This window comes from Marmota flaviventris, chromosome 14 (genome assembly GCF_047511675.1).
Source record: "Marmota flaviventris isolate mMarFla1 chromosome 14, mMarFla1.hap1, whole genome shotgun sequence".
Classification (NCBI taxonomy): domain Eukaryota; kingdom Metazoa; phylum Chordata; class Mammalia; order Rodentia; family Sciuridae; genus Marmota; species Marmota flaviventris.
The window spans coordinates 19,311,109-19,337,527 of record NC_092511.1 but is presented as its reverse complement, the minus strand read 5'-3'; the positions used below and the strand labels follow the sequence as shown (position 1 = coordinate 19,337,527).

Below are 26,419 nucleotides of genomic sequence, written 5' to 3'. Positions count from 1 at the left end.
TGGATTCATTTGTTTCTATTTGCATTGTTACAGGTTTTCAATTTTTCCTTTGTTGATTGATTTAATTTTATTTCTGAATGTATGTAACATTGATGTGCTTTGTAAGTAGGTTACCTACACCAAAAGATAACCTCAGAATTTTCTCTTCCTCCGCATCCTTCCTATCTTGTCCTTTCACCAAATTCCTTGTAGATAACTAATTTTTACTGTATTCTGGTTTACTGGCTCTTGTATTTCTTTTTACTAAAATAAGCAAGTCCATTACATTTTCTAATTTCTTGTCTTTATCACACAAAAAAATGTTTCTGTACTTTGCTTTTATAGCTTAGGTTCTCATTTTCAATATATATTACTAGCAGTTAATGAAGGTCTTCTTCTTTTAAATGCTTCCTTGTGTTACATTGTGTATATCATAGTTTATTGAATAAATCTTCCATATTTGGGCATTTAGGTAGTTTCTAATATTTTGCAAATCCAAATAATAGGATAAGGAAGACGCCCGCATATGTAAGAGTGTACATGTGGTTTGGGAGTATTTTTGAGGTGAATTCCTAGAAGCCACAGTGTTGGGATGAAAGGTGAATGTACACAGTGTCTCACTGAGATCCTGCCAAATGCTTCTTCATAAGGATGGCACTATTTCTCATTCTCTTCAGCACTCTATTCCCTCCTATCTCACCAATGGAGTATGAGGTATTGTTGCCCCAACACCATTTATTACAAAGTCCCACTTTGACTCAGTTGTTTTTCACCTACAGGAATTTCACACCTAGAGGGTCTTCTATTTGGTTCCATTGGTCTGCCTATTCATGTGCCAAACTGCGCTATTCTTTTTTTTTTTTTTTTTAAGAGAGAGAGAGAGAGAGAATTTTTTTTTTTTTAAATATTTATTTCTTAGTTTTTGGCGGACAGAACATCTTTGTTTGTATGTGGTGCTGAGGATCGAACCCGGGCCGCACACATGCCAGGCGAGCACGCTATCGCTTGAGCCACATCCCCAGCCCCCAAACTGTGCTATTCTTGAGTGTTTATTTTTTTCCTTTCAGCTTTGGTATCGACTTGTTCAGCTACAGAAAAAAAAAAAAAAGTTATATTTTGGAGGGAATCATATTAAATCTATAAATTAATGTAAGAAAAATTGTTACCTTAATGATCAGATATTTTAATCAAAACCAAGTATATATTTGTATCTTCCAGGAGTATTTAATGGTTTTCTTCAACTATATATTAAGATAAAAATATATATTGAGAAAAAATAAAAATATATATTGAGATATAAATAACATACCATCAGGCATGGTGGCACATGCCTATAATCTTAGTGACTCAGGAGGATGAGGCTGGAGGATCCCAAGTTTGAGGCCAGCCTAGGTAACTAAGCAAGACCCTGCCTCAAAATAAAAAATAAGGGCTAGAATGTAGTTTAATGGTAGAATGCCCCTGGGTTCAATCCCCACTCCTCAAACCCCACAAAAAAAGTTTTAAATTGATAAAGTCCAACTGACCTACTTTTTCTTTTATCATTTGTTTTGGGTGTTGTACCTAAGAAGACTTTAACAGGCCCAAGGTAATAAATATTTTATACCTATGTTTTATTCTAAGAGTTTTATAGCTTTAGCTTTTATATTTAGGTTGTTGAAGTTCTAATCTCCAGTATCTCAGAATGTGACTGTATTTGGAGATAGGGTCTTTAGAGAGATGATTAAAATAAAATGAAGTTTTTAGAGGTGGACCCTAGTCCCACATGACTGATGAAAGGAAAGTGACCACAACACTCGGAGCAACCAAAAGATCTTTATTGCAGCAGTGCAACAAAGAGAAAGGAAAGAAGGAAAGAGAGAGAGAGAAAAGAGAAGAGATGAACAGGGAGAGAGCAAGAGCAAGAGAGAGACAGAGAGTGCGTAAGAAAGATAAAGAGCAAGAGAGAAAGAGCAAGAGAGAGGGGGGCCTGGCAGGAGGGAGTTTTTATAGCCCAAATCTAATGGGGCCTCTGGGTCTGCAAGCTGCCTTGTTGGCCCAAGGGGGGGGGGTTAAGTGTTCAGCCTTAAGCAGGGTTGAATGTTCAGACTTGAGGCAAACAGGTGATAAAGGACCAGATAGAGGGGGGTTTGAGTGCATGGGCTATCTTGCAGTCAACATCTGTTCAGCATGCCCTGCAGACAACACAGTTCAGCCTGCTCTGCACCCAATAACTGATGTCCTTATAGGAAGAGGAGATTAGGACACAGGTGTACAAGAATAGAGGGCAGATCATTTGAAGACAGATTCAGAGGCCCATCTACTAGTTAAAGAGGCTCGCGAGCAATCAACCCTGGCAACACCTGATCTGGGACTTGTAGTCTCTAGAACTGCAAAGAAATAAGTTAGTTTCTTCCCTCCCTCCCTCCCTCCTTCCTTTCTCTCTCTCTCTCTCTCTCTCTCTTGCCAGCCAACCTGTGGACTTTCTTACGGTAGCCCTAGAAGACTAAGACATACCCCACTTGGCCATGGTATATTATTTTCTTGAGCCATATAGGCCTCATGGTTCTTTGTGAGGAACTTCCTACTACTTCTTTTCCTCTAGTAAAGAGGCAGCAAATCCAGCCCAATTTTTATGCCTATGCCTGTTTTATAAATAAAATTTATAAATTTTATTAGCCTAAGCACATCCTCAGATTATCTTCTCCATCCCAGGAAGCCACCTGCCTTCTGTGGGGCTTCCTGGAACATACCAGACCTACTTATTTACATATCATCTACCATTGCTTTTGTGCTATAATGGCAGAGTAGAGTAGTCAGGTCGCCAAATCTAAAATATTTACTATCTGATGTTTTCGAAAAATTTGCTGGCCTGTGTTTTTGCGGATACTGAGGATAAGCTTATATGTGCACTATTCCTTAATTTCTTGCATTTTATAAACATTTTTTCCTATAGTCTTGATGCTTGATAAATGGCATGGGTGGGTAGATATAAAATCCTTTGCCTGCATCTTCTTTCCTTAAGTTTCTAGAAGACACTGCATCACTATTGCCTTGCTTGGCATGTTGCTCTTGGGAAGTCTGATGCCAGCTGTTTTGGCTAACAGACTCACAATAAATTACCCTAGAATGAATGCCTTAAAGTAAGAATCTGTGTGTGTGTGTGTGTGTGTGTGTGTGTAGGTGTTGCTGGGGACTGAACCCAAGGCCTTGTGCATGGTAGGCAAGTGTTCTACTACTGAACTGTATCTCCCACCCCACCCTATCCTTTAAAGCAGGGAATGACAAACTTTTTCTGTAAAGGGTCACACAGTAAATTCTTGAAGCTTTGTGTACAATCTCTGTCACATATAGCCCTTGAATGAGCAGGGCTGTGTTCCCATTACTTTTTAAAAATTTTTTCCAGCACTGGGGACTGAACCCAGGGATGCTCTGCCACTGAACTTCACCCCAGCCAATTTTATTCTTCATTTTGAGACAGGGTGTTGCTAAGTTGCCTAGGCTGGCCTGTAACTTGCAATCTTCCTGCCTCAGCCTTCTGAGTAGCTCAGTTTACTTGCGTGTGCCACCACATCTGGAGCTATTACATTTTATTGATGGACACTTATTAAGGGTTTAATTGTGTCCCTGCAAAAGCTTAGGTGGGTTTCTGGGTCTTACAGCCTAACCTGCAGCCACAGGCAGGCTCACAAAGCAGACGGGAAAGGACTTAGCCCAAGCACATCCTCAGATTATCTTCTCCATCCCAGGAAGCCACCTGCCTTCTGTGGGGCTTCCTTACTTCTGCCCAAGGGAAACATCTGGGTGACTTCTAGAAAACAAGGATCTCTTGGAAAAGAGGCAGGGAGCTGGGGCTGGGTTCCAGTCATTTCACTGGTGGCATGCACTAAATACCTGATATACAGATCTTTTGTTTTTGTTAGTTTTTTTAAGGTGCTGGGAATTGAGCCCTGGGCCTTGTACATGCTAGATAAGTTCTCTTCCTCGGAACCACATACCTACATAGGTAGGTCTTGATTGGATGATATGACTTCAGAGGAGGTCACTCAGAGGCATTCAGCTGATGTATGGGCTGAGTCAGAGCGCTAATGATGACTTCACTTGGTATCAGCCAGGATTGACCATGTCCTCCCTGTCAGTGTGGTCTCAGGACCTTTCCACAGGAAGTGAGATACTTTCCATAACAGCTCAGGGCTTTAAAAGAAAGTGTTCCCAGATGGATAAAAGAAAGACCCAGATGGATAACTTAAGAGCTCTAGTGCCCTGGGCTTGGAAATCCTAGAATATCACATATTGTATTGACTAGTAGTTCACTAAGGCCAGCCTAGATCAAAAGGAGTGAAAAGAATTTGTCTCCATCTTTAAACCTGCAGCCTAATTTTCCTTTTAAACAATTTGATTTTTTTTTTTTTGCCTGAAGGCCTTGGAGGCTGTTTTCATTATTTTTATTATTATGTCTAATAATTTTAATAGTATAGCTCTCAGAGTTGATCATTCTCTGGTAAGTTCCTCAGGTACATGTGAGCCATTCCATTGTATAGGTTTATGTGTTCTTATTTCCAGAAAGTTTCTTGGAGTATAGCTTCAACATACATGGAACTTTTCAACATCATCAAAACTATACTGCGATTTCATCTCATACCAGTCAGAATGGCAGTCATCAAGAATACAAATAACAGGGCTGGGGTTATGGCTCAGCAGTAGAGTGCTTACCTAGCACATGGGAGGCCTGGGGTTTGATCCTCAGCACCATATAAAAATAAATAAATAAAATAAAGATATTGTGTACAACTACAATAAATATTTTTTAAAAATACAAGTAATAGTAAATGCTTGGAGAGGACGTGAAGAAAAAGGAACACTTTTATATTGTTGGTGGGATTGTAAATTAGCCTAGGTGTCCATCAACAGATGAATGGATAAAGAAAATGTGTTATATGTACACAATGGAGTTTTATTCAACCACAAAGAAAAATGAAATTATGTCATTTGTAGAAAAATGGATGGAACTAAGAACATTATGTTAAGTGGAAGAAGCCAAATTCAGAAGGTCAAAAGTTGCATGTTTTCTCTCATATATGGAAACTAGAGAGGAAAAAGGAAAAGAAGGAGAGAGGATTTATGAAAATAGAAGGGAGATCACTGAAGGAAAGGAACCAGGGGGCAGGAGTATGCAGGGAGGCGGGAAGTGCTAGGGGGTTATATTGGCCAAATTATAGTTAAGCTGTATGTATGTATGAATATGTAACAACAAATCCCATTATTATGTATGACTACATTGTACCAATAAAACATATGGAAAGAGAAAAAAATACATGGAACTTCAACTACACTTACATTGCATACCCTTTGCTTTTATTCAAATGAAATTCCAAATAAAAAGCAAAACAAGCACAAAGGTATGGAGGTTAGGGAAAGCAGAAACATTCCAGGAATTTGGGTGATGTGTGTGTGGAGACAGCAACACAAGATGGAATGGATAGATAGGCAAAGGCTAGATTAATGGAGGGTCTGTGTGCCAAGCTGTGTAGTGACACCATGTGTGGTACATTTGGAAAGTTTTCTACAACCTGCATATGGAACATGGATTAGAAGAAACCGGAGATACAGGAAGAGTAGGGAAGCAGATAAAAGGTTCTTGCACTAGCCTAGCTGAGAAGAGCTAAGAGGGACAGGTTCTAGAAGTATTAATGAAGTAGAATCCAGAGGACTTTGTAGCTGGGTGCAGTGGTGCATGCCTATAATTCCAGCTACCTGGGAGGCTGAGGCAGGAGCATCAGAAGTTCGAAGCCAGCATTAGCAACTCAGTAAGGCTAAAAGCAACTTAGCAATACCCTGTCTCAAAATAAAACATAAAAAGGGTTGGGGATGTGGCTTAGTGGTTAAGTGCCCTTGGGTTCAATCCCTGGTATAAAAACAAACAAACAAACAAAACAATAACAACAACAAAAGAAAAGGACTTTGATTATTGGAAGCAGCAAGGAGAAACAAGGAATAAAGGTTAATTAGAGGTGTTTGAATGGGCAACTGGATGGACAGTAGTGCCATACACTATTGAAATGCAGAGCTTGAGGTCTCTAGGATATTCTGGTAGGCTTTTGTGCATGAGGAACCCAGAGGAGTGGCCTAAGTTAGTGATAATACAATTTGGAGTAGCAGCCATGGGTGATAGATGAAGATATGGAGTATGTGAAATGGCTCAGGGAGAAGGTGTGGGGTGAGATGAGCTGAGGACAGAATTTTGGAAACTGAGTGGCTAAAGGGGTTAAAAGAGGAATCATGTCATGGAGCCATGTTTCAAAAAGAGTAGCACGCTTGTATAGTCAAGTGCCACTGGAAGTTCTAGTAAAATGAAGACTTAACTGGGCCATAGCATTTAGGATCAAAAGAAGCATTAATGACTAAGAATAGGCAGTGGAGTGGTGGAGCACAGCCACGGACTGAAGAGCGAGAAGCCTCTGAGGAGGTAATGACTTCAGATGGCTTTCAAGACATTTGTGAAGAAAAATACAGAGGGAATAGTAATCATGGTGGAAACTTCTTCCTTCTGCCCCTACCCCAGGACTGGAAGAGCTTGAACATATATAGATGAGGTAGGAAAAAGAACAGGTAAACAAGAGAAGTCAATAATTTTGGAATATTAGGGAAAGAATTAGTGAAAGATATTTGAAAGGTTTTCTGAGGACGTGGAGGTAATGAAAACACAGAACAGAGATGGAAAGATGTGAGGACAAGTGCACCTGAAGTAGTTAATTCCAAAATTGATTTATGAGTCTAGCTCACATACTGAAACCTTGGTTTCTATCAATTGGGCAAACACATCAAGCAATATGTACATATTTGTTTATTTATTTTTTAAATATTATTTATTTTTTTGTTGTAGTTGGACACAATACCTTTATTTCACTTATTTATTTTTTTATGTGGTGCTGAGGATCGGACCCAGGGTCTCACACGTAGGAGGTGAGTGCTCTACCGCTGAGTCACAACTCCAGCCTCTACATATTTATTTTGTATCTCTTACACCTTTCTCTTAAAGAAGAGAATCAGTGAGTTACCCTTTCAATGCCTTTTCTCTAATAGATGCTCAATAATTGGTCAAAGAATAAACTAGAGGCTAGGGTTGTAGCTCAGTGGCTAGCATGTGTGAGGCACTGGGTTCGAGTCTCAGCACCACATATAAATAAATAAAATGTCCATTGACAACTAAAAAATATTAAAAAAAAATAAACTAGATGTGTCTTACCTCTATTCTGAGTATCTTAGTCTTAGTATCTTAGTCCTCTCTGGTATGCAAAATATTTGCACAAGCCATGTGTGAAAGGTGATACTCTTTTTTGAAGAAACTGTTTACTCTTACTTAAAGTTGGTTATAAGCATTTTCTTCATTATAGGAGTTTAAAAATAGGCAGATGAGAGGAGAAGGAAGAGGGTGTTCTAAAGGCAGGCAGGCAGACCGCAGCAGGAGGTGGCTCGATCTGCCTTACCATAAGGTGCCAAAAAGCAGTAAAAACCACTCAACTCAAAGCGCATTGACCTGGGGTTGCTTTATAACTCTTAAAGGACGTTGCCATTTTGAGTCTTAAAAAATGTTGAGAAAAATGATCACTTGGGCCATTAAAAAGGTTTGGCTGTTCCTAATTTGGCACCTTCTCCTATATTTCACACAGTTTGGAAAGGAACACACACACATACACATACACACAATATTAAAAAGGTGCTGAGCTGGTAAATCTTGGTCACCTGTGCTTCTTTGCTCAAGTTCTACCGAGTCTTAATGCCCTCCTGGCTTTTTCCTAGGACTTCTTTTTTTTTTCTTCTAGGCTGAACATAAATGCACCTCTTCCAGGAACGCCTCTGCACGTCAAGCGGAAGTAATCTCTTCCTCATCCTAGCATAGCATCTGACTGTGGCTTGCCTTTGCACGGGTCACTAGACCTGGTTGTTTATACACGACTGCTTTTCCCTCTAAGTTATGCGCTCCTTAGACCAGGGGCCGTGACCATGACCTTGTACCCACACGGCACCTGGTGCAGCGCTAGGCGCAGAGTCGGTGTTCAGTGAGCTTGCTGAGTTAATTTGGAAAGTCACCGGGACAGGATTACCCAGAGAGGGGCGGATGAATGATTCACGGGGATGGTTCTTTGCATTCTTTACCTTGTAGTCACATCAAGCAGAGCATTCACCTGGCGGGGCAGATACCTGTGGAGTTGAAGCGCCACTCCGCCGCAGCTAGAGCTGCAGAGGCCAGGAGGGGGCAAGGTCGGTCTGCGCCCCACACCCGCTGGAGAGCCGGGGGCGGGTCTCGCTGGGCGGCGGGGGCGGGGCTCGAAGGGAACGCGGCCCACCTCCCCGCCCCCTCCCCGGCGCGGCGGAAGCCCCGCCCCGGCCGCGCGCTCGCGCTGGCGGCGCGCGCCCGCCCCTCCGCCCTCCGCCCTCGCGCCCTCGCGCCCTCGCGCCGGGGGCGGGCTCGCTGCGCGTGCCGGGCGGGGAACGGCGCGAGCCGGGCGCTGGGAACGTTCGTCGCGGGGGCGGCTCCGGGGCCTGAGCGGGCGCCGCAGCCGCCTCAGTTGAGGGGGCCGGGCCGAACGAGGCGGAGGAGGCTGCGGCCACTGGAGACCTTCCCCACGCCCCCAGCTCTCGCCGGGAAGCGAGCCAGGTACGGAGTCCGTGGCGGCCGCCGGGGCTGCGGGAGCGGAGAGCGGGGTTGGAGCCTCGCGCCCGCGAAGAACGGGAAGGGAACCCGCGCAGCGCCCGGACCGCGGGAGCCTGCTGGGTGCGGGGCGGAGGAGGCGGGGACGGCGCGCTGGGAGCCGGGGCCGCTGCATCGCGCGCGGCGCTCTCGGCCCAGGAGGGGCAAGCCGAGGGGATGCTGCGGAGTCCCGGCCGCGCGGCGGGGCAGAGTCTCCCCCCTGGGGAGGGGTCTCTCGGGTCCCAAGCGCGCCGTGGGCTCCCGGCGGCGGAGCCGGGTGCGGACGCCGGGCAGATGCTGCTGAGCCAGACTCGCTGGGAGGAGGCTGTGCGTTAGGTGTGGAAGGGGGCGAATGAGGCAGGTCCTGGCAGAGGGCAGGTGAGCAGGCAGGCCCTGGCAGAGAGAAAGGAATTTATTCCCCAAACGCTGTTTCCCGAGGCGCCTAATAGCCAACCTGCTCACGAGGTCATCCTGGAAAGGAAAGTGTCCTGAGAGGAGGAAGGATGCAGCTAACGAATGCTCGCTATTAAATTCCAGTGCCAGGCCTTGGGATTAGGTAGACCTTTCAACATTGTTAGCAAACGTTTATTGATTAGCTACTGTGCGTAGAAAACCGTGATCAGCACTGGGCCTCGAAATAGTATAAAACACAACCATAATTTGCTGTCGAGGTGTTAACAATTTAGCCGGGAAGGTATGCATGTAAAATAACCAAGTAGCATTGAATTTTATGTTTCATGACTTACTCACTTTAGGTCTCTTTCGTATTTTCTCAGTATTGGGAAATTGGATCTATAAATTGCTTGGTTTTGGGATAAAGTAGGAAGGTCAAGAAAAGCTTGTGGGAGGAATTTGGGAAAGTTTTGAAGGCTCTTCTGCGTGACATTTAAAGGAGAGGGGGAAAATAAATTTGGAAAGAAAGGAAGTTCCCTTCCTTCCCAACTGGAATTAAGCTCCATTACTGTTCGCTGCTAAATCCTCAGAATGTGGCCTGGCGCACAACAGTTGTGCAATAAATGCCCATTGCTGTGAATGAATGAACGAAGCAAGATTTCCCTACATTTTGTACAGAGCAGTAACAATTATTCTAGTGTTAGGGATGGTTGATGGACTTACCATGTCCCTCAAGCGCACACTCTTGTCTTTTGCCTTGTGAGGTAACAATAGGTTCTTAGAGCTGGGCATGTTAAAGTAATGGCAAAGGCGATGGAATCATCCCTGTGACCATGCTACCACTTTCTCGTGTTCCTTGTAGGTTGACTGTGAGGAGCTTGCTCCTGGGACAGTTGCTCGAGATCATCCTATTCAGATCCTTCTAGCATTGGCTTTTTTTTTTTTTTTTGTCCTTTGAGGAGGAAAGAGAGCGCTTTTGCCTAGAAAATACTTTGTCATTTTTATCCCGATTCTTGGATTTGGATGTTAGATCCATAGGGAAAAAAAAAGTGTTCTTGCTCTGAAATCAAGGCCAGAATTTTACCTGTCCTCTGCCTTGATTGGACTCTCCAGCTCCAAGCTGCTATTTTGGTTCCCTGGGTTGCAGTGCCTGTTGGGTTACTTTGTCTGCCAAATTAAAACTTGACCTTTTATGAGTTCTCTGAGGATTTTTATCAGACTTAAGTGGAATTGCCTTTGAAGGGGGTTGTGCAGTCAAGGTAGTGCTGGCAAGATTTTTAGGTTCCACTAAATTTGGCCTGAGAGACAACTTGGCATTGTGTGGGAAGCCTTGAAGTAGTAAGTTAATTTTCATTTTAGTACTGTGTAATTCAGGGTACCAGCACGTGTGTACTAGTTCTTGCTTTGGGGTGCCTATGTTATACAAAGCTTTCCTTAAGCATAAATATCTAAATAAAATACTGACTGTTCCAGTATTTTATTTAGATACTTAATTTATATTTATTTAATTTTATTATTTTGGTACTGGGAATAAAACCCAGGAGCACTCTACCACTAATGTACATCTCCAACCCTTCAAAAAAAAAATATTTTTTTTTTTTTTTTTTGAGATAGGGTGTCGCTAAATTGTCCAAGCGGGTCTCAAATTTACAATTCTGTCTTCAGACTTCCAAGTTGCTGGGATCACAGGCATGTGCCACTGTGCCTGGCAATTTGTATTTATTTTAAAATGAACTTTTTTGATGTATAGTGTACATATGATAAAATGCAGACTTCATGTTTAGAGTTGAAGTTTGGAAAAGTATATGTACTTTGTAACCACTATTCTAGTCAAAGTATAGAAAGTTCCTCATGCTGGTTTGCAGTCAGCCTCCCATTTTATATATTTCTTACTATACAAATATTAGATCTGTGGTGTGTAGTTGTGCAGGCTGTGTATTGCCCAGCCTTAGGGGTGCTGTTTGAATTGGAGTCCCTATGTCTGGTGGCTCCTGGAGTTACATCGCTGTCTGTGTGGTTGTGTGCTGTGATTCTACAAGTGGCTCAGGATGCACACTTGCTTGTGAATGGTACAGACAGAGTAAAAGCCCCCTTGATCTACTTAGTCCTCTATAGGAACTGTAATTGGCAGTTTATTGTACTTCCTCCAGATCTTTCTCTATGCATTTTCATGAATATATAGATAATATGAAAAAAAAATCATGTCCCCCTGCATGAATGACATCATACTGTCCACCTCATTTTGCAACTCTCTTTCCTAAAAGATTTTTTTTGGGTTGAACATAGGGATCTGAGTCTTCTTAACAATCTCTTATGTTAGTATATGTTGTCTTATATTGTAGTTATCAGTCCTCTCCTTATTAATGGCCATTGTCCAGTGGATGAAAAGTGGAATTGCTGGATCACAGGGGTGCACATTTTTGAATTATAATTGATGGCGATTTAACCTTGTTGCTACTTATAGATATGGCCCGTTTTTAACTGCAGAGCATATTCACTTGTAGATTTAGATCACAGTTTCTGCATCTTTTAACTTCTGAAGAATAATTGTTTCTTTGGCTGCTAATTCTATGATGGATTTTTGTGTTCCAAATGCATCTTATCAGTTTGAGGCTTTCCATTCCTTTTGTTAAGAATGTCATTAGTTATATATAAGTTTTAATGTTATATTTATGAAAAATTTCCTCAAGTGGCTTGTCTTTGTGTTGGGGGGGGTCAAGAAAAATTTCTTTACCTCAGGGTATGAATTATATATTCCTCAATTTTTTCCCCAAAAGTTTTGCTGTCCATATGGAATTTGTTTATATGTATGGTATAATGAAGAAGAGTGAGTGTGAGTGTGTGTGTGTGTGTGTGTGTGCATACACATATAACTAGTTTTCTAGCACTTTTTAAATAATTTTGGTAAAATATACATAGCATAAAATGTACTATTTTTTTTTCTTTTTTTCTTTAGTGCAGGGGGTTGAACCCAGGGCTTCCCACATGCTTGGCAGACACTCCACCACTGGGCTACACCTCCAGCCCTTTTATTTTATTTTTGAGACAGGGTCTTACTAAGTTGCACAAGCTGGCCTTGAACTTGTGATCCTCATGCCTCCGCCTTTTGAGTGGCTGGGATTCTAGGTTCGTGCTAACACACCTGGCCACTTCTGTCATTTTTAAGTGTACATATCTATGATAATTGAGTACATTCACATTGTTAGCGACCAAACCATCATTCATTTTTCACAACTTTCTCATTTCCTCCCCAAAAGAATAACTCCCAAATCTTCCCCTATCATCATCCCCTGGCAACTCCTGTTCAACTTTCAGTCTATATGAAACTGAATGTACTAGGGACCTCATTTAAGTGGAATCCTAAATATTTGTCCTTTGTATTTGGTTTATTTCACTTAGCAAAATGTCTTCTTCATCCATATTAAGTCAAAATTTCCCTTTTTTAATTTTTTGGGATGGGCGCTTGCTGTATTGCTCAGGCTAGCTGCAAACTACTGAGCTCAAGTGATTTTTTTTTTTTTTACCTCAGCCTCCTAAGAGCTGGGACTGCAAGAGTGTGCTACTGTGCCCAGCAAAATTTCTCTTTTAGGGCCGAATGATATTCCATTGTGTGTGTGTGTACTTGTACATTTTATTTATTCATTAATCCGTTGATTGACATTTGGGTTATTTTTACTTTTCCGCAATTTTGAATAATGCTATGAAGATATATATGTGTTTGTTAAAGTTTGTGTTTTTAATTCTTTTGGTGTATTCCCGGAGATGAAATCTCTGTGCTCGTTCTTCTCTGTGTGGTGGAATGTGTGTAACACACACACACACACACACACACACACATACACATTCCACCACACAGAGAAGAACGAGCACAGAGATTTCATCTCCGGATATATATATATATATATTATACACACACACACACACACACACACATATATACATATATAACTGACCATTTTACACATAAAAATATATATATATTTATAAATATAATTATATGTATGTGTATATACACATATATACATACATACATATATACATATATATGTACATATATATGGACTGGGGGATTGAACTGGGGGCACTTTACCACTGGGCCATTTCCCCAGACTTTTTTATTTTTTGTTTTGATACAGGGTCTCACTAAGTTGCTTAGGGTCTCATTAAATTGCTGAGGCTGGCCTCAAACTTAGGATCCACAGCCTCCCAAACTGCTGGGATATCAGGCATGCACCATCATACCCAGTAGTGGTGTTTTTAAAACAGTGTACATAACTGAATAAAAATAGATCAATACAACTTTAACCAAAATGGCTGGATAATGCAAAGGGTTCCTGTGTACCATCTCTTTCCTGTACAGTTTCCCCTATTGTCTGCATTTTGTGTTAGTGTGGTACATTTGTTACAGTAGATGAACATTATTGATATATTTATTATTAACTGATATATTAGAGTTCATATTAGAACTTATATGTATGAACTTCATATTACTTCACTCTTCATGTTATACAGTTCCCTGGATTTTGACAAATGCATAATGGCATATATGATTAATATCATTACATGACATTATGTATACTGTGATTATAGAATCATAAAGAATAATTTTACTGCTTGAATATCCTCCTGTTCCATTTCTTTCTTTCTTTTTAAAATTTATTTTTAGTTATAGTTACACACAATACCTTTATTTTATTTATTTATTTTCATGTGGTGTTGAGGATTGAACCCATCCTAGGCAAGCACTCTATGGCTGAGCCACAACCCCAGCCCCTCCTGTTCCATTTCTTTTCTGTCCCACCCTAAGCCCCTGGCAACCTCTGATTGTTTTACTATCTGTATAGTTTTACCTTTTCCAGAATGTCACATAAGTATGTAGCTTTCTCAGATTGTCTTCTTTCACTTAGTAATGTTCACTGAAGGTTCTTCCATATCTGTTTACCTCATTTCTTTTTAGCACTAATACCCCATTGTATGAAAGTACCAGTTTGTTCATTCACCTACTGAAGGACATTTTGGTTGCTTCCAGTTTTTGGCAATTCTGAATACAACTACTATAAACATCTCTGTGCAGGTTTTGGTGTGACACAAGTTATTAACTTGCCTGAGTAAATACTTTGAATGATGCTAGATCATATGGTAAGAGTATATTTAGCTGTGTAGAAAACTGGCTTTCAAAATGACAGTAGCATTTTGCATTCCCAATAATGTAAAACGTTTATGTCCAGGTACCCTAAATTGACTATAAAATAAGCCTTCGTCAGGCTGTTCTGTAAAGTTAAGCTTCATCCGTAATGAAGTCATATTAAATTTCTGCTACTGTTGTTTTTCTTAGCATTCTATTTCTTAATGTGTTTTGAATCACTGATTTCATCGTGAGTTTGAGTGCTTTTGGTTTTGTTTCCAATCTCTGTGCTCATTCTTTGCGTGGTAGTATTTCGATGTTCAGCTGGCCTTTGAGACCCCAGTCTAGAACAGATATGATAATGATGGGTCAGAGGTTTTCCCCTTGGAGGTAACTGGGTTATTTAGATCCACTCATAGATTGTTTTTGATTCAGTTTCTTGGCCATGAATCTGGGTTTCTACCCTATTACTTTCCTAAGCATAGAACATTATCTAAACTGCCATTTCTAGGCAGTGACTTGCAGCAGATTTTCTAGCTTCCTTTCAGCTTTAGCCTCATCCCTGGCTTTCAGTAGTGAGTCTGGCTCAGATGTCTCCTGTTCTCCACTCTCCCCTGCTTTGTGCCATGATGGCTCTGCAGGAAGTACTGTATATGCCTGGTCTGTTCTTCAGTCCCCCAAGCTTGCAGATTCATCCTACTCACAACTTCGTGTATCTGTTCTGTTTCTGATCCAAGTGAAAGCTTCTCTTATTTTTGAAACTTATGTCTTTTGATTTTTATGTAATTTTTTTTCTATTACTATGTATTTGAGCAGAGAGGATACATCAAAGTATCTACTTACTGACTACTTTGACTAGAAGACTTAATTGGCCAGGGTTTTAACAATTGTATACCTGTTGTTTTTTTCCCTCCTCTTTATTGCATTGCCTAGGCCTTCCAGTATAAACGTTGAATAGCAAGGATGATAATGGGCATTTTAATCGTATTCCTGAATGGGAAAGCTTCCAGTGTTTCACTATTTGATAGCATGTTTTCTGAAGGTTTCTGGTAGATGTCTATTGTCAATTTAAGGAAGTTTTCTTCTCTTCCTGGTTTGTGTTTATGTTGGGTGTCGAATTTTATCGAGGCCTTTTTTGGGGAGGGAATTTATTGAAATTATTATATTTTAAAATATATCAGAAGTAGGACAGAACTTTCTGCATTATAGTTAACTGAGAGAAACAGGTATGTTGTATATGATTTACTTGTTATTTCGTTTTTAACAAACATAGTCTTTAAAGAAAATGCATTTTGATTTTGAATTTCTGTGTTCTAATGCACTGTATATAAGTTAAAGCAGGACTGAAATGTGATATTCAGGTTTGGACTAAATAATCTATAATCTATACATAAAATATGTGCTCTCTACTCTAGCATAATCAAATAGTCCTAATAATATCAATAATGACAGCTGATGTTTACTAGGTTCTTATTTTGTGCCAAGTATTGTGCTAAATGTTTTATCTGCGCTGTGAGGTTATATTTAGCTACTCAGAGCTCTGTGTAGTAGTGGAGAGCAATATTTTTTATTAGGAACCTAGAGAATGCTATCAGATTATTTTCTTTGTTTGTATGTGGTGCTGAGGATCGAACCCGGGCCGCACGCATGCCAGGCGAGCGCGCTACTGCTTGAGCCACATTCCCAGCCCTCTGTGGCATTTCTTTTAATCTGAAAGAGAAGTATTAGAGGAAGGATACTTGATAATTTTCCTGAGATAAGCAAGGAAGTTAGCTATTTTTTCAAAAAAGTTTGGCTAGTTGTAACAAAGTATTTGTTAGGGACATTCTCAGCCTTCACTGACTTCTTTTTTTTGTTTTTTTAGTTGTTGATAAACTTTTATTTTATTCATTTATCTATGTGCAGTGCTGAGAATCAAACCCAGTGCCTCACACATGCAAGGTAAGCGCTCTACTACTGAGCCACAACCCCAGCCCCATCCCCCACTGACTCTGGTATCAAGTGGACATCCAGAGACTAACTGGTGGAGGCTTGCTGGGAGATTGTGAATTTATATGAGAACTTTTTTTTTTTTTTTTCTTTTTTTGGTGGTACTGGGGATTGAACCCAGGGGTGCTCTACCACTGAGCTATGTCCCTAACCCTTTTTATTTTTTGTTTTGGTACAGGGTCTCACTAAATTGACCAGACTGGTCTTGAACTTTCAGTCCTTCTGCTGCAGCCTCCTGAGTAGCTGGGATTGCAAGCATGCACCATAGTGCCTGACTTACATAAGAACTTTTGATATCTAGATGCTTTGATATAACTGAGAGCTGGGAAGGGTTAAGAAACCAATAGAATGAAGGGTATTCAACATTTAGGTTCAGTGCAGAGATGTTCAGAAAACATTTCCAAAGCTTTATCTCCCCTTCCTGTAGTCTTTACTGAAGCAATTACTTAACCTCTGCCTGCAGACTTTGTCCAACTCCGGAACACATTGTGTTCTTAGAGATCAGGGTATAAGGACTTCTTGTTGTGCTCTCCTCCAGATCCAGTTAACTCACATAGTTTTGGGACCTGATTTCTTTCCTTATTTCTTGGCTTCACGTGCCTGCCCTGGAGGAGATGATGTGTCAATGGGAAGAGAATGGGCTTCGGAACCACATCATTGGCTAACTGCACAAACTACTAGCTTTGTAACCTCAGGCCAAGTTGCCTAACCACATAGGCTCTCAATTTCCTTATCTTATTCTAACAGCCACAGTCCTGATTTGCTCCTTAAGCCTAGCACAATCCTATTTTCTCACTCCATTTTTTTTTTTGAAGAAGCAGTGGTCTCCAAAGTAGGAAGCAGGCAAAATGATCCTCTAGGGAGGGTGTAACAAGACAGTATGAGCAGTTAAGTTTTACTGATAATTAACCTGAAGACTGTCACTTTACTCCATCTGTATGTTTGATGAAACGCCTCAGTGCCTGCATAGGCTAGGAGCCTGAGAGGGTGGTGGGAACAGCTCAACCTGGGGCACGAACAGCTCAACCTGGGGCATCTGTAACGTGATCTTCCTGTTTTGTTTGCTTCCACTGTATTAGAACATAGAGCAGCACATAGCTTAGTGATCTTTCAGATTATGTTATCTGATTTGAATGAAGTGAACCTTGCCAAAAAATGAATGGCTTAACAAGATTTCTGCAAAGAAACTACAGAGTGAAGCTTTAGAGTCAACTAAAGATTGAAATAGTAATTCAAACACACTTGAAGAGCAAGAAAAAAGCAGAGTGATACTTCTATTTATGAGTTTGTTGTCAGTGAAATCCAAAGTATAAAAATGAGGCTCCGATCATAAGTCTTGAAGTGATGACTAATACGTTGTTAGAGAGTTTGTGAGAGTTCCTGTGTGTTTGGATAGAAGCACAGAGTTTATGGTATTTGGTATACTCTGGCTCAATAATAAAATACTCCCTTTCTCCCATGATTTAAAATTTTATAACGAAATAGGACATACAAAAGGGTCAAGTATAAATACAGTGTACTCAGAATCCAGCCTAATGAATGAAGAATAGCCAGTAGAGTGCCTTTTATAGTCGTGTGATTTTATTTTCATCTCTAGCAGTCTTCACTTTGTAGAATTTAGTGATTATTATTCCTGGGTGCTTCTTCATACTTTTGCTATATATGTATGAATTCATAAATTCATAAATAATTCATATATAATATCATGTATGCACAGCCAGGGCTAAGGGTGAAATGAAGGAGGCACCTAGGCCCCCAACATAAGAGGCCTTCATTCCTGGGCTTGTGTGATTCTGAGATTGATGCTTCCTGAAATCTTGTACCTGAAGTACTTAGCTTGTCTCACCATAGTCCCAGTCTTGCTTATATTAATGCACATGCTTTTAAGCTTTGTATAAATAGTACATTTTGTAAAATTCATTTTTTATTGTATTTGGATACAATATCTTTATTTCTTTTATGTTGTGCTGAGGATTGAACCCAGGGCCTCACGTGTGCTCACTCTACCACTGAGCCACAACCCCAGCCCAAATAGTACATTTTTGTATGTATTCTCTTGCAACATTTTTTACTTCACATTGTGAAACTGATCCATTTTACCACTATGTAGCTTTGCTGTAGAGTATTCTTTTGTGTGATTAACTATGCAAGGATTTTATTTTCCTATTTTTCTGATGATGGGCATTTAAGTTGTTTCTCTTTTGTGTTTATAAAAATATAGTTCTAAGTATTCTTGAATGTGTCTCTTTAGGACATAATCATGGAAGGGGCATTTCTAGGTGATCAGTTTTGTACATTTTAAACATTTATTAGATACTGCCTTTGCTGCTTGAAATGGCTGTTATTCACTCAACAGCAGTATGTGAGAGTTCATATGGCTTTATATTTTTGTTAACATAAATAATAGTTTTCAGACTTTTTCTCATTTGATGAGTGTGATTGGGTAAATTTATATTTTCATAAGCTTTTAATTATAGAATAAAACAGATACTAAAAATATTTATAGCTTAGTGAATTATTATATAGTAAACACCTAATACTCATCACCTAGGTGAAAAGTAGACTCTTATCAGCCCGTAGAGGCTATATGTGCCATTACCACTCATTTAGTTATGTTGATTGCAGATCTCCTTTCCTAGTCTGTGACTTGTCTTACCATCTTTCTCATGAGTCTTTTGATACATAGATTGCTCATGTAGGTTAATTTATCAGTCTTATTTTTATTTGTGCGTGGTTTTTTTTTTTTTTTTTTTACTTAGAAAATCTGTTCTTAAAAATATTTTTTAGGGGCTGGGGATGTGGCTCAAGTGGTAACACGCTCGCCTGGCATGCGTTCGGCCCGGGTTCGATCCTTAGCACCACATACAAAACCAAAGATGTTGTGTCAGCCAAGAACTAAAAAGTAAATATTACTTTTAAATCTCTCTCTCTCTCTCTAAAAAAAATATTTTTTAGGGGGCTGGGATTGTGGTAGAGTGCTTGCTTGCCTAGCATGCTCGAGGTACTGGGTTTGATCCTCAGCACCACATAAATGTAAAATAAAGATATTGTGGCCACCTAAAACTTAAGAATAAATATAAAAAAAATGTTTTTTTAGGAGCTGGGCATGGTGGGGCATGCCTGTAATCCCAGCTTCCTAGGAGGTTGAAGCAGGAAGGATTGTAAGTTTGAGGCCAACCTAGAGAAGTTCTGTCTCAAAATAAAATAAAAAGTGTTGGGGATATAGCTCAGAAGTAGAATGAGTCTGAGTTCAGTCCCCAGTTGTTGTTTTTTTAAAAAGTATGCCTGCAAGTACGTTTGTGTGCACATGCATGCACACACAATTGCAGGGAGGTAGGGATGTGGATCAGTGGTAGAGTGCTTGCCTAGCATACTGTGGCCTTAGGTTATATTCCCTACACTAAAAAGAAAACAAAATAACCCCCCCCCCCCCCACACACATTTAAATGACTACTGTAACAAAAACTTATTGCGAAAGACAAATAGGCAGTTCACAAAAAAGGAAACACATATGGCCAACAAACTTGAAGAGATGCAAATCATCATAAGTACTTGAAGAAATGCAAATCAAGACTACAATGAGTTGACATATACCCATACTATTTGCCAGATTTGCTGAACCCAGTGGGCTAAGCATTGGAGATGTGAATCCACACGCTCTCTAATACATCGATGACAGGAATGTACCCAGGTGAACTTTCAAAACAGATTGGCAGTTCCTCTTCTAGGTGTATACCCAAGATAAACTCTACCCTTGTGCAATAAGAGACAGGTACAAGAATGTATAAACATGGCCTGTAATATGGAAAAAGAAAAAAAAAGAAACTTACTGGAAATAATCCAGATTTCCATCAGCAGGGGAGTAGATGATTAAAACGTAGTTTATAGGCTTATGTAAAAGTCAGAATGAATGAGCAACAGCAATGCACAACCTAGGATCAGTCCCAAAGGCTTATCTATACTAAGGTCCCTTTTCTGTTTATTTGTATAATTCACGCTATAATTTACTGTTTTTTAGAACATTCATGGAGTTGTACAACTATCGTTAGTGTCTAATTTCAGAACATTTTCATCTCCCCAAAACAGGAACTCTGTACCCATTAGCAGTAACTCTCTATTTTCCTCCCCACCAATCCCTGGAAACCAATTATTTATTTCTTTGTTATAGATTTACCTATTCTGGAAATTTCATATAAACAGAATCTTGTGATATGTGGCCTTTTGTGACTGACTTCTTTCATTTGTTACATTTTCATGGTTCATCCATGTTGTAGCATGCATCAATACTTTTTTATTTTTATTTTTTAAAAAAATTTTTAGTTGTCAGTGGACTTTATTTATTTATATGTGGTGCTGAGAATCTAACCCAATGCCTCACACATGCTAGGTAAGTGCTTTACCACTGAGCCACAACCCCAGCTCTCAATATATTTTTTAAATATTTATTTATTTTTTTAAGTTGTGGATGGACACAACACAATGCCTTTATTTTTATGTGGTGCTGAGGATCGAACCTGGGTCCTACCCGCGCTAGGCAAGTGCTCTACCACTGAGCTACATCCCATCCCCATCAATATATTATTTTTATGGCCGAATAGTATTCCATTTTATGGATATTCCACAATTTGTATGAATATATCATAATTTGATTCCAGCATCATTTGTTGAAAAGACTATCCTTTCTCCACCGAATTAACTTGTCATATTTGTTGAAAATCAGTTGACCAATTTGTTCTATTAATTTGTATTGCTATCCATGTGCCAATACTATGCCCTCTTTATGACTAATGTCTCTGTAGGAAGTTTTAATACATTGCTGGATTTAATTTGTGTATTTGTGTGTATATGTGTGTGATGCTGTTTTCTGTGGTGCTGGGGATTTAACCTAGGACATCACACATGCTAGTATATGCTTTACCACTGAGCTGTATACCCTCAGTCTGATTTGCTAATATTTCGTTGAGTCTTCTGCACCTGTGTTCATGAACACTGATTGGTAGTTTGCTTTTTTGTACTTCCTTCCTTTGGTGTTGTATTTGGGTAGCACTGGCCACAAAATGAATTGGAAAGTATTTCCTTGTCTTTTGTGTTATGGAAGAGATCTTATAGAATTGAGTCTGGAATATACAGAATATAAAAGTTTATTTTTAAACACAAATTCATCTCTTTAATAGTTATAGGATCATTCTAGTTATCTGGTGAAGTTTGGATGAATTTTGATAATTTGTAGCTTTTGAGTAATCAATTAGTTTTACCTAAGTTGTCATATTTCTGTTTATTGAACAGAATTGTTAATGGTATTCTCATGGTATTTGTTTTAATGTTCATGGATTCTGTAGTAATACCTCCTCTTTCATTAGTGATGTTGGTAATGTATGCTTTTATTTTTGTATTTTGTCTTGTGTATCAGTTTTATTGATCTTTTCAAAGAATCAGGTTTTGGTTTCATTGATTTGTCTTTTTCTTAGTGAATTTTAGTTTAAATCCATTATGATAAAATACCTTGTATGATTTCAGTTCTTTTGAATTTGCTAATGTTTGTTTTATGGTTCAAGATATGATCTTTCTTGATGCATATGCATTTGGAGAGAATGTGCATTTTGTCATTGTTGGGTACAGTGTCCTACAGAGAACAGGCATCTAGTTGGCTGATGAATTGCTCTTTCCATGTTTTCCTCACTACCTTTTCCCCACTCTTCAGTGAGGTTGTTTTATACACTAATACAGTTGGATTGTTTTGTTGTAGTCTGCATTTTATCCTGGAATCTTTTGATTTGTTATAGATTTGCATAAATTAGGGTCACTGTTTGTGTTGTAGAGCTCACTAAGTGTTGACAAATGCATATCATATATCCACCATTGTAGTATCTTAGACAATTGTTTCATTGCCCTAAAAATTTCTCTGTGCTTCATCTACTCAGTTTTCATTACCCCTAAAGCTCACCAGCCACTGATAATGTTATTGTCTTTGTAGTTTTGTTTTCTTTAGTTGGTGTTACAATTCAGATCATGCAGTATTAGCCCTCTTAGTCTGGCTTTTTTCACTTAGTAATATGCATTTAAGCTTTTTTATATTGTTTCATGGCTTGATATGTCATACTTTTTATTGATGAACAATATTCTGTTTATGGAAATACTGCAGATTATTTATGCATTCATCTGTTGAGGGGCATTTTTTTGTTTTTTTTTTCCAGTTTTTGGCAATAAAGAATTAAGTTAGATAAACATTTGATGCAGTTTTTATGTGGATGTAAATTTTCAGTTTAGCTGGGTAAATGCCTAGCAGTGTAATCACTGGATCTTAGGTAGGACCATATTTAACTTTGTGAGAAATTGCCTACTGTCTTTCAGTGTGACTGTGCAGTCTCACCAGCAGTAGACCAGAGTTCCTTGTGTTCTACATCCTTCTCAACATTTGATATTGTTGGATTTTTGGATTATAGTTCTTCTAATATTGGTATATAGTGTTATCTCTTTATTGTTATAATTTGTAATTTCCTAATAACAAATGCTGTTGAACATCTTTTCTCTTGTTTGCCATGTCTATATCTTCTTTGGTGAGGTGGTTGATCTAATTTTTTTTTCTTTTTTGAGAAAAAGGAAAAAGAAGGTTTATTGCATTGCTAGCAAAGGAAAATCACAGGGGACTCCTGTTCCAAAGGCTGTGATTCTTTTTTTTTTTTTTTTTAGTACCTGGGATTGAATTCAGGGCACTCGACCACTGAGCCACATCCCCAGCCCTATTTTGTATTTTATTTAGAGACGGGCTCTCACAGAGTTGCTTAGTGCCTTCCTTTTGCCAAGGCTGGCTTTAAACTGTCTCAGTCTCCTGAGCCTCTGGAATTACAGGCATGTGCCACTGCACTTGGTAAGGCTGTGATTCTTTTTTTTTTTTTAATATTTAGTTTTTAGTTGTAGTTGGACACAATACTTTTATTTTAAAGTGGCGCTGAGAATCGAACCCAGGGCCTTGCACATGCTAGGTGAGCGCTCTACTGCTGAGCCACAACCCCAGCCCCAAGGCTGTGATCCTTTTTTTAAAAATTTTAATTTTTTAGTTGTAGTTGGACACAATACCTTTATTTTATTTATTTTTATGTGGTGCAGAGGATCAAACCTAGGGCCTCGCACGTGCTAGGTGAGTGCTCTACCGCTGAGCCACAGTCCCAGCCCTAAGGCTGTGATTTTTTTTTTTTTTAAAGAGAGAGGGAGAAGAGAGAGAAAGAGAGAGAGAGAATTTTAATATTTATTTTTTAGTTATCGGCAGACACAACATCTTTGTTTGTATGTGGTGCTGAGGATCGAACCCGGGCGGGTGCGCTACATCCCCAGCCCCAGGCTGTGATTCTTGATCAGATCTTTTGATCATTTTTTAATTGGGCTGTTTTCTTATTTTTGAGTTTTCAGAGTTTTTTATATTATTTGGATACAAGTCTCTCCTCAGGTAAAATATTAGTTTTGAAAATATTTTCTCTCTCTCTGTGGTCTGTCCTTTTATTTTCCTAGCAGTATCTTTTGTGATCAGTTGATTTTTTTTTTTTTTTTTTTTTTGTAATAGGGGTTGAATCCAGCAGCACCCTACCACTGAGCTACATTTCCGACCCTTTTAAATTTTTTTATTTTTAGATAGGGTCTTGCTAAGTTGCAGACTGGCCTTGAACTTGAGATCTCCTGTCCCCACCTCCTGAATAACTTGGATTATAGCTGTGCACCACTGCACTCAGCCTTAGAGCAGTTAATTTTGATAAAATTCAACTTATCAATTTTTTAATTTCATGGATTGTTGCTTTGGTGGTACATTTAAAAACTTGTTAATTCAGTTTAGTTTTGGGTTTAGAACATCAAATAGCTTCTACAACTTCCAATTTTAGCCTCTCTTAGATTTAAGACACGTTACTTACGTTCTCAGAGCTTGTTCTCTGGTCTTGATGCTTTGTAGACTAAGCCTGTGTTCAGAGTCTTTAGGTGGAAAGAAGCTCCTGCTTGACTAGGGTTATTCGGACTCACTGAAGGTTAGACAAGTTTAAGTAAATACACCTAGTGTAGATACACTTTTGTATGGCTGCAGGATAAACTACAGGGAAAAGGGAGTGGAGAGTTCTGAGATCATGAGGTCATAGAATTTTATTTGTTCATTAATGTGCATGAAGATTTTGGCAATTGAAATGGGAAAAAAAAGGGTGGATATGAGAGTGATTATGAGGAAGGAAATGGCAGGGTTTGAAATTAGAGTTGGCGTGTGAAAGGAATGATAGGGAACCATTGGTCATCTGTGAGTTGTATGGCTAAGAAAAGGCTGAGTGCCAGGAGTCCAAGTGGAAGGAAGTAGAGAGATGTGCTTACGTTTGTGAAAGTGTTAGTGTTAGTTTACAAAGATCATGTCAGAATGACAAGGGCGTATAATAGCTATGGTAGTAGGATTGGTTGGTTCCTTGCAGGGTATGAAACTGTTAAAAGCAGAATTACAAAGATACAGATATTAGTGTACATAAAGCACTGATCTAGGGACATCAATTATACTAATCTTAGTTTATGTATACCCCATAAACTTGGATTTTATGTAATCAAATTATGAGCTTGGTTAAATGAAAAGACTTGATGTCTTAATTCCCCCAGTAGCTGACTCAGATAAGGATTTCAGTGCAAGTATTTTGTTTTGGAGGAAAAACCAATAGAGGAGTGTGAAGTGAGATAGGAAAGGGAAGATAGCAAATAAGGGGTTTGTTATAAAGCACATTGCCTTAGTAATGACAGGCCTATTCCCACTGGGGAACACCGAAGAGTCAGTGTAAAACGTGTCTCAGAGAGGGTGAGGTAGCTGTACTATTTATACACCACCTCCATCAGTCACTGGCTAAGATTGTTTAATGGGGTGGTAGAGCTATGTATTTATTTTTATATGTATTTATAAATATAGATTAATTATATAATATGTAAATATATGTTATAATAATATATATGTAAATATGTATTTATATGTATTTCAGGCCTGACCATACAGGATACAAGGTGAATTCCAGAGATTAGAGAAAGTCAGGTTTAATTAAAAAAAAGGAGAGGGCAGCTGCAGTTAGTCCAGTGGACATGGAATTGGTAAAAGGTAGGAGTCTTGGGTGAGAGAGCACCCTTCTGACTCTTTCCTTAGTACTCTGTCAGTTCCAGCATCTTCAACTCATTTTCTTTTCTTTCTTTCTTTTCTTTTTTTTTTGGTCCAACTCATTTTCTTCTTCTTTTTTTTTTTTCCAACTCATTTTCTACAGGCCATCTTCTAAAAACTTTATTTCAGGTTTAAATGAGTGATCACAGTAGCACATACAGTCTGACTCCAGGTGTCCTTTTTGGAACATTAAAGTCTGAGTTCTGAGAGAGTCCCCCCATATCAACAAACATTTCCTTACCAGTGTTATTTCTTATTACAGTTCTCGAGATTATAACCCAGGGGTGCATTACCACTGAGTTACATCTCCAGGTCTTTTTTTAAATTTTGGGACAGGACCTTGCTAAGTCTCTGAGGCTGGCCTTGAACTTGGCCCTAATCACTGGGTTTACAAGTGTGGATCACCATGCCCAGCTTCCTTACCAGTCTTATACTTGGCCCCCAAGTTCAGCACTCTCAAGATCCCTTTTCAGGTATGTTCTCCCAGTTCCTGCCAGTTCATATCAGGTTCAGCAGCTCTTTTGGTAAATCAGTCCTTTCCACCAGAAGCAGGGATAGTTAGTTATCTCCTTATTTCAAAATGCCAAGACTGGCCCCTAGTTATTAGTCTAGAAGCAGTAAAGGAGGCAGGGTAGGATCAGGGAGGCACATTATGTTTTGAGAATTTGCATCTCAGAGGAAGTCTTTACATAGTCCTTGGGTAGGAGAGACTGCCATTTTGTAGCAAGAGGAAGAGAACTCTGCTAACAATTTCTTTTTTTCTTTTAATATTTATTTTTTAGTTATAGATGGACACAATGTCTTTATTTTACTTTATGTGATGCTGAGGATTGAACCCAGTGCCTCACGAATGCTAGGTGAGTGCTCTACAGCTGAGCCACAACCCCAGCCCTAACAATTTCTTGTATTGCACAGATTTCCTATAAATTTTCTGCCCCACCTCACACATAGCCTCCCCAATTATCAATTTTTCTCATCAGAGGTACTTTTGTTATAATCAGTGAACCTACATTGACATATCATAATCACTCAAAGGCCATAGTTTATTTTGGGGTTTACTTTTGTTGTACATTCTATGAATTTGCTCGAATTATATAAAGACATG

The 26,419-nt window shown here is 39.3% G+C and overlaps 1 protein-coding gene across 1 annotated transcript in view; it reads left to right on the top strand.

The window, feature by feature from the left end:
* The first annotated feature begins 8,452 nt into the window (after positions 1-8,452).
* The window catches only part of Dtnb (dystrobrevin beta), a 229,598-nt gene continuing 211,631 nt past the window's right edge, over positions 8,453-26,419 (top strand). The window contains exon 1 of the mRNA XM_034636791.2: positions 8,453-8,617. The gene's annotated coding sequence lies outside the window, so the exon portion shown is untranslated. The remainder of the gene's footprint in view (positions 8,618-26,419) is intronic.